This window comes from Pteropus medius, unplaced genomic scaffold (genome assembly GCF_902729225.1).
Source record: "Pteropus medius unplaced genomic scaffold, Ma_sr-lr_union100, whole genome shotgun sequence".
Lineage (NCBI taxonomy): Eukaryota > Metazoa > Chordata > Mammalia > Chiroptera > Pteropodidae > Pteropus > Pteropus medius.
In genome coordinates, this window is record NW_024347791.1 from 15,857,195 (window position 1) to 15,875,324 (window position 18,130).

The window sequence follows — 18,130 nt, forward strand, 5'->3', positions numbered from 1 at the left end:
TCTCTCTCTCTTTTTTTAATATTTATTTTTCAATTAGAGTTGACATTCAATATTATTTTATATTAGTTTCAGGTATACAGCATAGTGGTTAGACATTTATATAATTTATGAAGTGATCCCCCTGATTAGTTTAGTATCCACCTGATAGTATACATAATTATTATAATATTAATAACTATATTCCCTATGTTGTACTTCACATCCCTGTGACTATTTTGGAACTGCCAATTTGTACTTCTTAAACCCTCATCTTTTTCACCTAGCCCCTCAACCCCTTTCTGAACTGGCAATCACCAGTTTGTTCTCTGTATCAATAAGTCTACTTCCATTTTGTTTGTTTGTTTACTTTGTTCTTTAGATTCCACATATATGGAAATCATATGATATTTGTTTTTCTCTGTCTGACTTGTTTTACTTAGCACAATACCTTCTTGGTTCATCCATGTTGTCACAAATGGTAAGATTACATTATTTTTTATAGCCAAGTATTATCCCATTGTATATATGTACTACCACTTCTTTATCCAGTCGTCTATTAATGGGTACTTTGCTTGCTTTCATATCTTGGCTATTGTAAATAGCACTGCAGTGAACATAGGGATGTATATATCTTGAATTAATGTTTTGGTTTTCTTCAGATAAATACCCAGAAGTGGAATTGCTGGGTCATAAAGTAGTTCTATTTTTAATTTTTTGAGGAACCTCCAAACTATTTTCCATAGTGGCTGTACTAATTTTTAGTCCTATCAACAGTGCACGATGGTTCTTTTTTTCTCCACATCCTTGCCAATACTTGTTGATTTCTGATTTGCTGATTCTGACAGGTGTGAGTGGTACTTCATTGTAGTTTTGATTTGCATTTCTCTGATGATTAGTGACACCGAATGTCTTTTCATATGTCTGTTGGCCATCCGTCTGTCCTCTTTGGAGAAATGCCTATTCAGGTCCTCTGCCCATTTTTTAAATTGAATTCTTTTTTATGTTTGTTTGTTTGTTTGTTATTTTGGTTTTGAGTTGTATGAGTTCTTTATAAATTTTGGATATTAACCCCTCATTGGTTGTATCATAGACAAATATCTTCTTCCACTCAGTAGTTGTCTTTTTGTTTTGTTGATGGTTTTTTTTTTTCCTGTGCAAAACCTTTTTAGTTTGATGTAGTTTCATTCTTTATTTATTTTGTTTCCCTTGCCTGAGGAGGTAAATCAGAAAATATATTACTAAGAGTAAAGTCAGAGAGTTTACTGCCTATGTTTTCTTCTAGGATTTTTGTGGTTTCAGGTCCTACATTTAAGTTTTTCATTCATATAGAGTTTATTATTGTATATGGTGTAAGAATGTGGTCTGGTTTCATTTTTTTGCATGTATCTGTCTAGTTTTCCCAACACTATTTATTGAATACACTATCTTTATCTCATTGTATATTCTTGCCTCCTTTGTCATAGATTAGATGACCATATAGGCATGGCTTTATTTTAGCACTCTCTACTTTGTTCCATTGACCTATGTTTCTTTTTTTGTACCGGTACCATGATTACTATGGGCTTGTAGTATAATTTGATATTAGGTAGCATGATACCTCCAACTTTGTTCTTTCTCAAGACTGCGTGCCTATACGGAGTCTTTCATGGTTTCATATTAATTTTTGGATTATTTGTTCTAGTTCTGTGAAAAAGGTATTTGATAAGGATTGTATTGAATCTATAGATTGCTTTGAGTAGTATAGACATTTTAACAATGTTAATTCTTTCTATCCAATTGCATGGTATATGTTTTCATTTATTTGTATCTTCTTCAATTTCTTCAATGACTTATAAATTTTTGAGTACAGGTCTTTCATCTCCTAGATATTTTATTGTTTTTGATGCAGTTGTAAATGGGATTGTTTTCTTAATTTCTTTTTCCGATAGTTCATTATCAGTGTGTAAATATGCACAAGTATTAATTTTGTATTCTGTATTTTGTATTTCCAAATATTAATTTTGTATTCTACTACTTTATTAAATTCATTTATCAGTTCTAACAGTTTTTTGGTAGAATCTTTAGGCTTCTCTCTCTATATAGTATCATGTGATCTGCAAATAATGAGTTTTACTTCTTCCTTTCCAATTTAGATGCCTTTTATTTCTTTATTTTTATTTTTTTAAGTCTGATTGCTGTAACTAGGACTTCCAATACTAAGTCGAATAAAAGTGGTAAAAGTGGACATCCTTGTCTTGTTCCTGATCTTAGGGAAAACGCTTTTGGCTTTTTCCCCATTGAGTATGTTAGCTGTTGGTTTGTCACATATGGCCTTTATTATGTTGAGGCATGTTTCCTCTATTCCCATTTTGCTAAGAGTTTTTATCATAAATAGATGCTGGATTTTGTCAAATGCTTTTTCTGCATCTATTGATATGATCATATTATTTTTATCTTTCATTTTGTTGATGTGGTGTAACACAGTAATTGATTTGCAAATATTGAACCAAACTTGCATCTCATGAATAAATCCAACTTGATCATGGTATGTGATCTTTTAAATGTATTGCTGAATTCAGTTTGCTAATATTTTGTTGAGTGTTTTTGCATTTATGTTTATCAGAGATATCAGCCTGTAATTTGCTTATTTCATAATGTCTTTGGTTTTGGAATCAGAGTGATGGTGGCCTTGTATAATGAGATTGAATATTTGGAAATAGTTTGAGAATAGGTATTTATTCTTCTTTGAATGTTTGCTAAAACTCAGCAGTGAAGTCATGTGGTCCAGAACTTTTGTTTATGGAGTTTTTAATTACTGATTTGATTTCGTCAGTAGTAATCTGTCAGTTCAGATTTTCTGTTTCTTCTTGACTCAGTCTTGGGAGATTCTAAAAATGAATATGTTTCTAAAAATGAATACATTTCTTCCAGATTGTCCAATTTGTTGGCATACAATTGCTCATAGTATTTTCTTATAATCCTTTGTATTTCTGGAGAGTCAGTTGTCACTTCTCTTTCATTTCTGATTTTATTTATTTGGGTCCTCTCTCTTTTTTCTTGATAAGTATGGTTAAAGGTTTATCAATTTTGTATATCTTTTTTTTAAAAAGCTTTTGGTTCATTGATCTTTTATATTTTTTAAACTCTATTTCATTTATTTCCACTCTGATCTTTGTTATTTTCTTCCTTCTACTCATTTTAGGCTTTGTTTGCTATTATTTTTCTAGTTCCTTTAAGTTTAAGGTTAGATTGTTTATTTGAGATTTTTCTTGTTTCTTGAGGTAGGTCCGTACTGCTATGAATTTCTTTTTTAGGACTGCTTTCGCTGTGTCACATAGATTCTGAATCATCGTGTTTTCATTTTTATTTGTCTCAAGGTATCTTTTGATTTCTTCCTTGATGTCATTGCTAACTCATTTGCCATTTAGTAGCATGTTACTTAGCTTCATGTGTTTGTGTATTTTTCAGGTTTTTTTGTAATCGATTTCTAGTTTCATACCTTTGCATTCAGAAAAGACTCTTGATAGATGGTTTCAATCTTCTTAAATTTATTGAGACTTATTTCGTGGCCTAAAATGTAGTCTATCATAGAAAATGTTCCATGTGCACTTGAGAAGAATGTATATTCTGCTTCTTTGGGGTGAAATCCTCTAAAAATATCAATTAAATTTATCTGGTCCAATATGTTGTTTAAGGCGATTTTCTTGTCGATTTTCTGTCTGGAAGATCTGTCCATTGCTATCAATGGGGTGTTAAAATCCCCTCCTATGACTGTATTAATGTCAATCTTTCCCTTTACGTTGGTTAATATTTGCTTTACATATTTAGGTGCTCCTATGTTGGGTGCATAAATGTTTACTAAGGTTATGTCCTCTTGTTGGATTGATCCCTTTATCATTATGTAACATCCTTCTTTTATCTCTTATTATAGGCTTTGTTTTAAAGTCTATTTTGTCTGATACAAGTATTGCTACCCCAGCTTAGTTTTTCATTTCAATTTGTGTGAAATATCTTCTTCCATCTCTTTACTTTCAGTCTCTGTGTGTATTTTGATCTGAAGTTGGTCTCATACAGCATATGTAAGGGTTTTGTTTTCTTATCCATTCACCTATCTTTGTCTCTTTTCAGTGCCTATTCTTTATTGAATTCTTATAGTTCACATTTCTTTCTTTTCTTTTTCTTTATAGCATTAAAAAATTATTGAGGTGACATTGATTAATAAAATTATATAGGTTTCAGGTGTATAATTCTATAATGCATCATATGTATATTGCATTGTGTGTTCACCACCCAAAGTCAAATCTCCTTCTGTCACCATATATTTGACCTCCTTTACCCTTATCTACCACCCACCCTCCCCCTTTCCCTCTGGTAGCCACTAAACTGTTGTATGTGTCTTTGAGTTTTTGTGCATTTGTCCTGTTCGTTTGTTACTTTCAGTTTTAAATCCCACATATGAGTGAAATCATATGGTTTTTAACTTTTTCTGCCTCATTTATTTTGATTAGCATGATAATCTCGAGATCCATCCCTGTTGTTGCAAATGGCAGTATTTCATCTCTTCTGATGGCTGAGTAATATTCCATTGTATATATGTACCACATCTTCTTTATTCAATTATTTATTGAAGTACACTTTGGTTGTTTCCATGTCTTGGCTACCATAAATAATGCTGCAGTGAACACCAGGGTACATATATCTTTACAGATAAATGTTTTCAAATTTTGGGGATAGACACCCAGACGAGGGATTGCTGGGTGATTCTATTCTTAATTTTTTGAAGAACCTCCATATTGTTTTCCATAGTGACTGTACCAATTTACATTTCCACCAGCAGTGTAAGAGAGTTCCTTTTATCCCACAACCTCTCCAACACTTGTTGTTACTTCTCTTGTTGAGAATAGCCATTCTTACAGGTAAGAGCTGGTATCTCATTGTGGTTTTGATTTACATTTCCCTAATAGCTAGTGAGGTTGAGCATCTTTTCTTATGTCTGTTGGTCATTTGTATCTCTTCTTAGGAGAAGTGTCTGTTCAGATCTTCTGCTATTTTTTAACTGGATTTTTTTTTATTGTTGAGTTGTATGAGTTCTTTATATATTTTGGATATTAGCCTCTTAGAAGTGTTGTTTGCAAATATTTTCCCCATTCAGTTGGTTGCCTCTTTCTTTTGCTAAATTTTGTTGTTGTTGTGCAGAAGCTTTTTAGTTTGAAATACCCTATGTCTTTTAATTGGAGCATTTAATCTACATCTGAAGCGATTATTGATAGTTACATAGTTATTGTCATTTTATTATTCATATTTATGTTTATTTGCCCCTTCTTCTTAAAGAAGTCCCTTTAACATTTCTTTTACGACTGGCTTGGTGGTGCTGATCTCCTTTAGCTTCTTCCTGTCTGGGAATCTCTTTATCTCACCTTCAATTTTAATTGGTAGCTTTGCCAAGTAGAGTAGTCTTGGTTGTAGGTCCTTGCTTTTCATCACTTTGAATATTTTGTGCCTATTTCCTCTGCCTTGCAAATTTTCTGATGAGAAATCAGCTGACAGTCTTATGTCAATAACTAGGAGTTGCCTTTCTCTTGCTGCTTTTAGAATTCTTTGTTTGTTTTTTAACCTTTGGCATTTTAATCATGATGTGTCTTGGTGTTTCCTTTTTGGGTTTATCTTGCTTGGGACTCTCTGCACTTCTTGAACGTGTATGTTTATTTCCATTGCCAGTCTAGGAAAATTTTTTTATCATTATTTCTTCAAATAAGTTCTCAATCCCTTGCTCTTCTTTTTCTGGTACCCCTATGATGCAACTATTATGTTTGATGTTGTCCTAGATATCTCTTAAACTTTTCTCATTTTTTTTAGATTCTTTTTCTTTTTCTTTTTCTTTTTTTTTTTGCATCTTACAAATATAATGTTAAGTGAAAGAAGCCAGACACAACGTCATACATACTGCACGAGTTCATTTACATAAAGTTAAAAAACAGGGAAAGGGCTCAATAGGGAACAATGGATACCACCGGCACTTCTGTACAGAGTGAATCTTGCTTCGGTCCTCACTCCAACAATGTCTCCCTGCGTTTTCTAGTATTTAACATTTTCAGCATCGAGAATTACTATGTTTTGTAAATGGAAATACCACTACTAAAAACAAAATGTTGTAAATAAAATGATGTCCTTTGTTTCCAAAGACTATTGATACACTAGAGATATGCAAAAATGATAATAAAAGCAAAATATTTCATAGCAAACTTTGGGAGTAAGTTTAGAATTATAATCTGCAAGTTATCTCGGAGTAAACGCTGCAGCCGCAAGCACCACCAGTGAGGATTCTCAGGGCAAACAGAAAATGGATTAAGTGTGGCCACTAGAAAATTTTAAGTTACATATATGGCTTGTATTATATTTCTGTTGCACAGTACCGGGTTGGACTACATGATTTTCTTTAGTTATTGTCTTTCATTAAAATTCTTGGATAGTAATCAGTCCTTAGAGTTTTTCCTCTCAAAATGTTTTTATAACCTTCCCAGTTCCTATATACATCGTGTTTCCTTAACCATGGACCTAAATTATCTTCAAGATGAAAAAATTTATATAACACTGAAAATAATTTGGAAATAAAAATCTTTGTTTTAGATTTCCATATACTTTTTTTTTTAGAAACTTTTAATTCCCAACTGAACACCACCAGGAATTCGGAGTAATATTTAGAAGTTGGAATGTTCTTCGTCACACCATGTGAATTGCATTTGACGCTTCCTTCTTAAATTGTCAGTGGAGTTCAAGAACCATGTGCCTGAAATTAGAGCAAATTACCAGTAGATGGTGGCCTTGCAATTTTGCAGCAGCTAGGACTTTTAGCCTATTTTTATTTTTATTTTTTTTAGGTGAGGCAACCCTTGGTTGACCTCGCAGATTTCAAAGATCTTGTCATCTTACAATCACTTATTTTTTATTTTTTTAAAAATTTTTTACGCCTACAGCACCCGATCTTCCTAGGTGGTCTCCCATCCAAGTACTAACCAGGCCCGACCCTGCTTAGCTTCCAAGATCAGACGAAATTGAGCTTGTTCAGTGTAATATGGCCATAGACACTTTTAGCCTATTTTCATTTTTCTAAGACCGTAAACTTTATGCTACCAAATACAGAATAACTATATGTTAGTGGTTACAAAATTAAACTCACTCTGCTCTCAGATGTGAAAATTGTGAGTGTCTTTCAGGTGTTCACCATGAAATCTGTGGCTTATGAACATATAATATTCTTTTCTTCTATATCCCAGTTTGGGCAAGACCAAGCAGACCCTCTCTACTGCCTTGGCCTCACCTAGGTTCTTTGCGAGAAGGATTTTGCTGACTAGGTTCTGGCTGAGCATTTTCTATATCCTCCATCTAGTACCTGGGCAGCTGACTCTGCAAACTCCATGCCAGGGTGCTCTTACCTCTTATCATTGTGGGCCCCATGGCAGGCTTTCTGGATATCAACTCATAATCCATTTACCATTTGTCCTGTATTGGAAGCACGTTGAATTCTCTGGATCATCCACCTGAGAGATAGGAAGTTGTCTCTTTCTTTTGGCAAGACCCCTTTACTCCATTTAAAGACACTGCTAGGCCTGCCCCATGTTGGCATAGAACACCCTTCTAGGGCACCACACTGGAAACAGGGCAGGTGCACCACTGCTTTCAGACTCCCCCTCGCCCCCACCTTATCTAGTATCTCTTCTCCACCAGCCTCCATGTCAAACACTGGAGAAGGGACAGAAGGGACACCAGGACTCATGCATCCTACTTTCTCTTGCCTCTCCTGATTAACTACCTCTACTTCCCCCTCCCACCCCACATCGCTCTTCTTGCTCTCACCCTCTGACTGCGTGGAGGAGGCTTTTGTTTCATGCCATTATTCACCCTATATTTTATTTTCTTTATGTCATATGATCCTTCTCTACAACCCCAGCATCACATCTGAACCTTAAGGCAAGTAGAGATAAGAGAACAATCAACTCACACCTAAGAGTTGCTGATTCAGTAGAGATTTAAAAAATATTATACATTAACCAAATGTATTTTTTAATTTGTAAAATGTCACTTTTAACATTTTTAGGGGGAAGGAAAGATAAGAATTTATTCCAAAATAGGATTAAATAGACTTTTAAATATTTTTTTAGTATTCTCAGATATATGATAGTTTATATAAAAATTGCTTCTTTTGGTCAATATTATTTTGTAGCCTCTTCACTGCATGAGTTTACAGCTTGCCCCCCAAATCAAAAACTGTTTTGTTCAGTGTAGAAAACTAGATATTCAGCTTATCTAAATGGGCTGCCTCTTTCCCCTACATATATAATAAGATCTCATTCTCTGCTTTTCCTAAGTTAAAATTAAAATCATAGGTCAAATATATGTTTACCTTTTCCTTATTTGTTTCTAAAATTTTTCTTTTTATATGAAAGGGATTCTGGCGCAGGGATGAGATGTACATAATGGTTCATGATTTGGGCTGCAAGCTCCCCTGTTAGATCCTATTTTCTCTGATTCTAGTATATGAACACATCCAAACATGTCTGAATTTGACTGAAATTTTCCATCCAAAAAAGAAGTTAATTTTATCCCTCAGCGTCTACTAAAGATGTCAAGGAATTTTTTTTGTGAAAAATCTTTCTAGTGTTTTATAACATTCAAATTTATTTTAATTGAGCAGTTATTTTCTATAGTTAAAATCAGCCCAATCCAGTGTCACAGACTGAAGTGAGGTCATAGCTAAATTTAAGACAGTATCTGGAATCTGGTATAATAAAACCTGCTCCAGATTGGGAATTGTAAAAAAAAAAAAAAAAAAAAAATTAAGTTTGAGTACGGCTCTGCCATCATTACATGAGTACCTCTGGGTAGCTCCTTTCATTTTTTCCTCACTCCAAATTCATCCTACTATACAAGAGGGAGTTACATTAACTTTTCTTCTAAGGTTTTCACTTTAATAAAGATCTGTGATTCTAATATTTAGAAGAGGAAAGTGACCACATAGACTAAAAAATCAGACAAGGAAACATTTTCAGCAGCTACCCCCACTTCTAACTATGCCCTTAAATGTTTCCTGCCAAACCAACAAGGGATATAGACTGTCTGGCAAAGTCACCAGGACAAAGGATTAAAGGAAGAAAAAAGGATCCAGATGTTTCCATTTGGCGTAATTGAATTTTCAGACACATCTAATTCAGATGAGCTGTATCCATGGATAATTGAGCCAAAGACATAAAAGTGAATCTTATAATTCAACTGGGTTTTCGTGATACCACTTCCCATTCAGCACTCTAATCAATATTATCCCTTCGCATGTCTGTTATGACAGGATAGAAGTCAAGAGGAAGAACACCCTTAATCAAAAGCAAATTAAAACCTCCAGTCCCCCAGTGTTTTCACAGCAGAATTTATCGCATGACCACTGAGTATAGAGAACTGTTTTAAATGCTACAATGAAGGGGTACAAAAAGTAAGAATAATGGTACTCCAAAAAGTTTTCAATTTAGTTGAAGAAAACATGAAGACAATTTAAAAAAATGCTTTATAGCCCTTTAAAATCCTCATATAAATAGTAAATGTTTTTATCTGCACATTGAATGTTTCCTTTAATCCTAGAAGTTAGGCTCTCATGTAAATTGAATTAATTAAGCCAAGAAGAGAGGGCCAAAATTTGCATCCTACTTGGAAAATTTGATCTTCATCTACCAAGTCTTTTATTTTTTGTGGTCAATTTTTAGCTTAAGAAATAATTAGAAAGCAGAGCCAGCAATAAATAGACTAAGCATATAATTTATTATCCAAAACTTTGGGGAGTGAAAAAGAGGGACTCGTAAGAATTGCACAAGTAGAGCAAGGATAAACTGGGACTATTTTGGGTAAACTGAGATAAAGATGCTCTTTGACTTACACTAGGGTTACATCCCGATGAACCCATTATAAATTGAAAATATCGTAAATTGAAAATGCATTCAATACACCTAACCTACTGAACATCATAGCTTAGCCTAACCTGAAACATACTCAGAATACTTACATTAGCCTACAGTTGGGCAATTATCTTGAATTTCATCCCAAGAGTAATTCTCTTCTTCTCACCAGAAGCAGGAGACACGGATGGGTGTTTTGTAGATATGATTAGATGTAAAAACACAAAACACAGTATCCAAAAAGATACACAGTACATTGTAGAGTGTTTGTTTTTCACCCTTGTGATTTCATGGCTAACTGGTAGCTGCGGCTCACTGCTGCTGCCCAGCATCACAGGAGAGTATGCTACCACATATCCCTAGCAGCTACCCCTACTTCTAACTATTGACAATTTGAAGTATGGTTTCTACTTGAATGAGTGTCATTTTTGCTTCACTGTAAAGTTTAAAATTTTAAGTTGAACTATTGTAACTCAGGGACTATATGTATATGGATGCCTTTGTGATGAAGAAAATTGATAAGTTATCAGGGAGTTGATATGAATGCAAGCTTTACCTTGGGTCAGAATATTGAGGCAAGAAGTGCAATAGAGCTTCATATCTGACTGTATCCTTCAACCAACCACCCCCCTGAAGCCTGGGAAATTCGAGATGCCCTCTACCACCTCCTTTATCTCCTTCATTGCTTTAAATAAGCCTTTATTATTTATTGAGCACCTGCTTCAAGGGCATGGAGTGAATATTTAACTCATGTTAAGGAATCGGTTGCTGGCTTGGACAAATAAAACTTGAGTGTGATTGACAATACTTAAGTATGTCACTAGGCACTACTGAATAAATTGCCAAAATAATTCTACAGATATTCACTTGGAGGTTAGGCAGAGGGAGAGATCATGTTAGGATGGGGAAGGAAGTAAGGCTTTAAGGAAAGATGTGGGATTCAAGTTGGGTCTTGATGGATTAGAGAGAAATTGTAATTTACGGTGTGAATGCATATTTTGTTTCCCATTTTCTTTCCCAATCATCAAATGACAAACTATTAAATTCAGAAACTGACAACCAACAACAATAACAAAAAGCCTTGCAACTTGTGCTGCAAAGTGTTACAATCTCTACTATATATAAATCATTAAAAGAAAGATAAACATTTCTGTAGAAAAACGGACTAAGGACATGAAAGAGCAATTAATAAAGGAAGAAATATGAATAGCCATTATACATTTGAAAATTTGTTCATTTATTAGTATGAAAAAAGTGACAAAAACTTGACAAAATGATGGGAATAGGCAGAAGGAATGGTCACTTTAGGACTTGATAGGAGACGGTAAATTGGGATAATATTTTTATAAATCAGTTTAGCCATATGTATCAATAGGGTCATATTCTTTATAACTGCCTTAGAATCTTCTAAGTCAAAACTATTTTGATTATGTGAAACAATAGGACCTTGACTCTACCCTAAAGAAGATTCTATCCTCATGGCACATTTCATCTTCCCTGTCAATACTCTTTCCTTTTTCTAGAATCAGAAAGTACAATTTTAGAAATATCACTTTTAGAAATCCATCCTAAGGAGATAATCAGATAATTGCACAAAGACATGCAAGGATATTCCACCTAATGCCATTTATATTAATGCAAAAAGTTAGAACTAACTAGTAAATGTATCGATAGGATATTTACTCAATAAATTTTGACACATCCATACAATGAAAGAATATAAGGTCATCGAAAAGCTTTTGTGATATTCATTAAGATATTTAAAATGAAAAAAATCTGGTTAGAAATGTGTAAGATCCCATTTATATGTGTATATGTATCTACCTATGTACCTATATATATACTAGATATACATGTATAACTATATATCTTAATACATGTAGGTATATACATATATATATTTATAAATCTTAGATTTTCCAAATTTTAGTAGTTGTAGTGGTAGTGCTAATAATTTTGGGGGCTTGATTAGGCTTGCTTTATTTTTTATAATTTATATTCTATTGTGTGAATTTTACTCAGTGAGCATATGTTGTCTTTATAAACAAACTATACTATGAAAACAATTAGAAATACTTTGAGAGGAAAATCTTTTGATGATTCGATAAGCATTGTCTATAGAATAAATACAATGACATTTCTAAGGTTGTTCCTTATGGAGCTTCTCACTATAAGCAACTGGCGTTCCTCTAAAGCATGATTTAATGCAAAAACTTCTGAGACAGTCCATGTCTCTACATGCTGGACTTGATCCAAGGACCTATTTTTAAATGCCCAGATGTGACATTTAAGCAATCTTATCCAAATGTCTTCTAACTGAATTTTTGAAAAAAATGTTGCGTTGCAGTGAATTTGAGATATTTTATGATGACTCCTTGGAGTACATCTGGTCTATATAGTTGATTGCCAATGAAGGCTTGCGTCTTAGCCATCAATTCTAAGGATAGGATTAATATCCTTCTGTTGAAGCTAAGAAGCCTATTAGCATTAGGAGAACATGCCTAGGTAGAATACCATCTTACCTCCTCTCTTGAGTAAAGAGTCCTTAGCAAGCCTGAGCTTTTCTGAAGAAAAGAGCTTTAAATCCTTTTCAGGGTAAAATCAAGGTCCTAATGTTTCCCTTATGTAGCATCATCAAACTAGTTTTTTCTCAGAAATTTCTAAGGCAGTTATAATCATATGCTCTTTTTGGCTAAACTACCATAAACTCTCTGTGAAGTATATATGTAAAATGAATGCCTCCTAATGAGCAATGCTTATTCTTTATTTATCCTCCCAAATACACTGTATGACAAGGTAGCTAAATGAAGAAATGTGTTGTATGGTATAGTTATTTATAAAGCATAAGAAAAACTTTAAAAAATAACTATTTTAGGATAATCAGTTTGTCCGTATTCTTATTTTCTGGTGATAAATACCTACAGGAAAAAGTTATCTACTAAATTTAAGATAATAAAATATGTTGTTTGCATAAAAAAGAAGTCTATTGTAGCTGGAGTTACAATCTAGTTGGGCTAACTAAAGTTATACAAATAGAATAAGATAAGTCATACATAATAGGATTATTAAAAATCAAGACCTAAGTCATGTGGTACCTTAGAATTTTAAGAAAATTACAAATGACAACGAATTTTTGAAAAATCTCTCTCTCTCTCTCTCTCTCACACACACACACACACACACACACACACACACACACCGCACACACACACACACTGGATTCTCAAGCTCTATTCAAAATCTGCAGAAAAAGAGTAAAAGAATCTCTGGATTGTGAAGCCTGAGCATGTGTATTTTTAAAACACCACAGGCAACTTTGATGGGTAGCCAGGTTGAGAACCATTCCTCTAAAGAGTGAGCCATTTGGCCCTAATAGTGTCCCTGGCAAATTAAAAGGTAGGCCTTCAATTGCAAGACTTACAAACTAATAAACAACAGAAATAGTATTGGGTTTGGAAGCAACTAACTCTTAGAGCAGACTGCCCAAAAGACCTACAGGGTTGAGGTCATTTTTGCTTTTGGTGAAAAATTTTTTTCCTGGAAAATTTTTTCCTATTTTTTTTTATTACAAAAGTAGCACATTTACTATAGAAATTCTGAAAATAAACTATAAAAGAGCATAAAGAAGATAATAAAATCACCTGTAATTCTATCAATCAGATGTAACCACAACAGTGTCTATATACTTTTGGATTCTTTTTATATACTAATGGAAATATATTGTACATACAATTTGCAACATGCTTTTTAAAATTAGCAATATAGCAGGAACATTTTATTAATATTCTTTTGTGAAATGATGTTCAATGACTACAGAAAATTTCATCTCATAATTATTACTTTTCTATTTTTTGGAAAAGTTATTGCTTTTCCATTTTGGGGAATTTTAGCTTTTCCATCATGATTTGTAAATAATCTTGAAATGACCTTCCTTGAATATAAATCTTTATGCACATTTGAATACTTCCTTAGGAGTCCTAGATGTGGGATTACTGGGTTGAAAATGAGTATTCATAAGGCATTTCATACATACTGTTGACTATCCTTAAAAAAAAAATATACTCATTTCATATTTTGACCATAATTTGCAGTCCTTGAGTCCTTACCAATATTGAATATTTTCTTATCTTTGCCTCATTGTGTCTTATTTTTTAATTAGGGGATTTGCTTTTTCCTATTGGTATAAACTCTTTGTGTTTCACATGTGTAGTGTAAGACATATTTTTTTCCTAGTTTACTTACTTTAAAAAAATTTTATGGTGCTTTAGATGTACAAAAGTTGAGAACTACTTTTTGAAAACAAATCATAATTCAAATATGTACCTACAAAACAGGGTCGATCTTGGGAAAGGTCATTCATATAGCAAGAACGAGGCAGCCCCATCCTATATTGAACCAATCCAATCCCAAACTCAGGAATTTCTCTTGCCTAACAATATCTAGTTTAGCAAAAGGTCATTTAATTGTGATATGATTTCAGTCAATGTTTCACATCTCAAGAAGTACTCAGATTTTTAGCCTTGTCTCTAGTTAAGCACTATGTCTTGTTAAAGAAATTTTAGGCATTGAGGAATAAAGTGGAAGAGGTAACTCAATTCTGCAACTATTTATTGAGCATCTATAACGTGAAAGTCACTAAATTAACCAACCATCAATCGTCTCTGTATAAGGATACCTGTCTGAACATGCTACACTGAAAATCATATTTTAAAACATTTATTGATAAAACCGTATGCTCTATTTTATTAACTTAACTTAATTTATTTAATTTTTTAATTCTTATTGGATATAAAATAAGATTTTGTGTTTATGTAGCACTGAGACTTGGGATCAAATGACTGGCTCAGATTCTTCAGTGAATGTTTAGTGTGACTGATATTAAAATACAAAATGACCCACTACACATTCAGTGCTTAGTGAAGGAAATGATATTTTTTAAAAAGCTTCTGAACATTAAGAAAAGACATAGAAGCCCAAAAAAGTTAGAAGAAATAAGCTAGAGAGTTTTCCAAAATCTAACTGAAGCGTGGGTGTGGCTGAGTATGAATGTAGCTTCAGATTTAATGGAATTTTTTGTTTTCTTTTATTTTCTATATTTCAGAGCCTGAATATTTGTTTGAAATATTTTATTACTGCATGAGGATTTTATTTCATGTGGTTGAAGGGTATTTTTTCTTTTCACAATTTCTATGTTGAAAATCTTTTCATGTAATCCAAGTTACACCCACATATACACATGTGTATATAATTTATTTCTGAGTTAGGCCCTCTAGTCAATATGGTTGATTTATACTTGGTTTCTACAGTTATTGTACTCTGCATGTTAAGCAATTTGCTAAACACAGACATTTGAAGTTACAGATTCACTTTCTTACACCATATGGCATCATGGAATGTATATTCATGTTACTACTTATCTCTTTCTCCAAACCACTGGCTTTTATTTGAAGTCACTCTTATTTGACAGAGGACTCAAAGATCTGATAGAGAAGTTGGAAATTGAACTTTTAAAAACTGAGATGGGAATTTGGAGAGAAGGAAAAAACAGGATAAAATTGTATACTGTAGAAAGCCCAGTTTGTCTCAGGAGAACAATGGAGGAGGAAAGCCCTTGCAATGCTGAGGACAAATCAGAAGGTGAGGGGGATCAAACACAATATTCACCTATCCACTACGTGTCCACAGAGTATGGCTACTGAGGAGTATTGCTTTGACATTGAAATACAGGACTGAGATGGCTTCTTGGAGGGGTCAATAGACTTGGATAGGACTCATGTCTGACATATGACAGTGAAAGGGTACACTCTGTTAAAAAAAGAACCAAATCTAATAGCAGCGTTAGGGAAGACACTCTGTGATTGGAAGGTGTACATTTCCAGAAATTCCACCTGAATGTGTAACAAGGTAAAGAATCAAAGGTGAGAAAGAGAGAAAAGTTATTGTTGGAGATGCCATTACATCCAGCCCGGATTGATGAGTGTTAAGGATTCCCCATACGATATCAAAAAAAAAAAAAAAAAATGCATAGGGACAAGATTTAGTAGATAAAGGAAAATCAAAGTCAAATATTTACCTGTAGACTATATTCATTGTTTGTTTGTTTGTTTAAATCCCAGCTACCCTTTACACACCCTGCTTGCCTGGATGTGTTTGGGTAAACACTTAGCTGCATTGACTGGAATCACTTAAAATCCATGACCACAAGTGTAGAAGGGGCATTCTTTTCTTACTGTCAATATTCTTTTCTCTTCCCCAAATCAGGAAGTATGTATGAGTTTATCCTCCAACTTTGTTCTTAATTTTCAAGATTGTTTGGGCTATTCTGAGACCCTTGTATTTTAATATCAATTTTAGCATCAGACATCAGTTGGCATTTTGATAGGGATTACATGAAATCTGCAGATCAGTGTGGAGAATATTGCCGACTTAACAATATTAAGTCTTTTGATTCATGAACATGGTTGTTTTTCCATTTATTTAGTTATTCTTTCGTTTCCTTTAACAAAATTTTGGAATTTTCAGACTAAGTTTCACATGTCTTTTGTTAAATTTATTCCGAAGTATTTTATTCTTTTGGATATTATTGTAAATGGACTTGTTTGTTTCTTTAATTTTATTTTTGGATTGTTCTTTTCAAGTACATAAAAATACTATTGTTTTAATATGTTGATCTTATATTCTGCGACCTGGCTGAACTCGTTTATTGGGTTTAAGTTTTTTTAATGGTTTCCTTAGGATTTTCTATATGCAAGATCATGTTATGTGCAAATAGAGGTAGTTTTACTTCTTGCTTTTCAATCTGGATACCCTTTATTCCATTTTCTTGACTAACTCCCTGGCTAGAATCTCCATACAATGTTGAATAGAAGTGGTGAGAGCAGGCATCTCATTCTGGATCTAAACTATTTTTTAAGTTTGATGAAATCCTAGCTCTTTGCTCCTTCAGGTGATCCAATCACACTTTATGAAATGTTCATTTGATTCATATGCAATGATGTTCTAGATAAAGGACGCTTACCCTGATAGCTGGCATTGTCAGCCAGAATCCTCAGAGCACCATTAAGGTATCAAGATTCAGACACTGGCCACAAGAGTACAGGCTACAATAGGTACTAGATTGTTATATCCTGTTCATAAAAGTCTAGATAGTGTCTTTAGAACATTTGAACCAATGCATGTATCTTTATTTTCACCGGTTTAACCAATTTCCACTAATTTCACCAATGAAGACCTATTTATAACATTTATTATACTAATTACCCAAAGATTTGGGGTTGGTTGGAAATAATGATACCTGAAGCACTTGTAGTAGTAACATCTGGAAGAGAGATTTTCTGATATAATGTTGTACAAACCCTGAAAGGTTAAATGCTGAATTAGGACAATTAGCTGTCCCCAGAGTATAGCTTGAACTAATGCAGGTGTGCATGTGTGCTTGCTCACGTGCGTACGCACACACATTCACACACATAGCATACCGTTGATACCGAAATATTTTAAAACAGATTCTAGACATCATAACAATGTCAAATAGGCATTACTTAGTGTGGCTGACATAGAACTCTTGATTCCTTATTAAAGATACTTCCCCATGAAATTTCTCATCTTATTAAATTATGTTATCAACATCACCATCTGTGGATGTGCTTAAGCCAAAAATCTAGATATTAACCTTGATTCTTTGATTTCTCACCTTTCATGATCTATTTATTAGTAAGTCATTTTGATTCTACCTCTAACTTATATCCTAAAGCCAAGAGAACTTCTCTGCTATCACCCCCTTAGTCTAAACCTCCAGATTAATGTCCATTAAAAACAATGAAGTGATGTGGCAAGGTGTCTAATGCTGGCTCCTAGTAGTCATAGCTCTTACTTCTTTTCTGGATTCCTGAGCTAGCCTCCTAGGTATTCTGACTTTTTCTCGATCAGTCCTTCCTCCCACCCCACCTAACTCCACTCTTAGAAAAGCAGCCAGAGGGATTTTTTAAAATGTTAATTAGATTATGTCACTTCCCTTGTTGTACCCAACCAGTGACTACCAATTATACTTGGAATGAACTCCAGACTCCTCACTCTGGACACAGTCCCCATGGTCTGGCTCCTGATTAATTCTTTGACCTCATTTCAAACAACCTCCACCTTGCCTACTATGTTTCAGCTATGCTAGCCAACTTTTTGGTCCCTGAAAATGACAAACTCATTCTTGCCTTGAGGCCTCTCCACTGGCTGTCTGG

At 33.8% G+C, this 18,130-nt stretch overlaps 1 long non-coding RNA gene and 1 pseudogene across 1 annotated transcript in view; one reads left to right on the forward strand and one right to left on the reverse strand.

Moving 5' to 3' along the window:
* Positions 1-18,130, forward strand: part of LOC120615043 (uncharacterized) — a 173,264-nt gene that overhangs the window by 74,761 nt on the left and 80,373 nt on the right. The gene's annotated exons all lie outside the window — the stretch shown is intronic.
* Positions 6,924-7,042, reverse strand: LOC120615192 (uncharacterized; annotated as a pseudogene).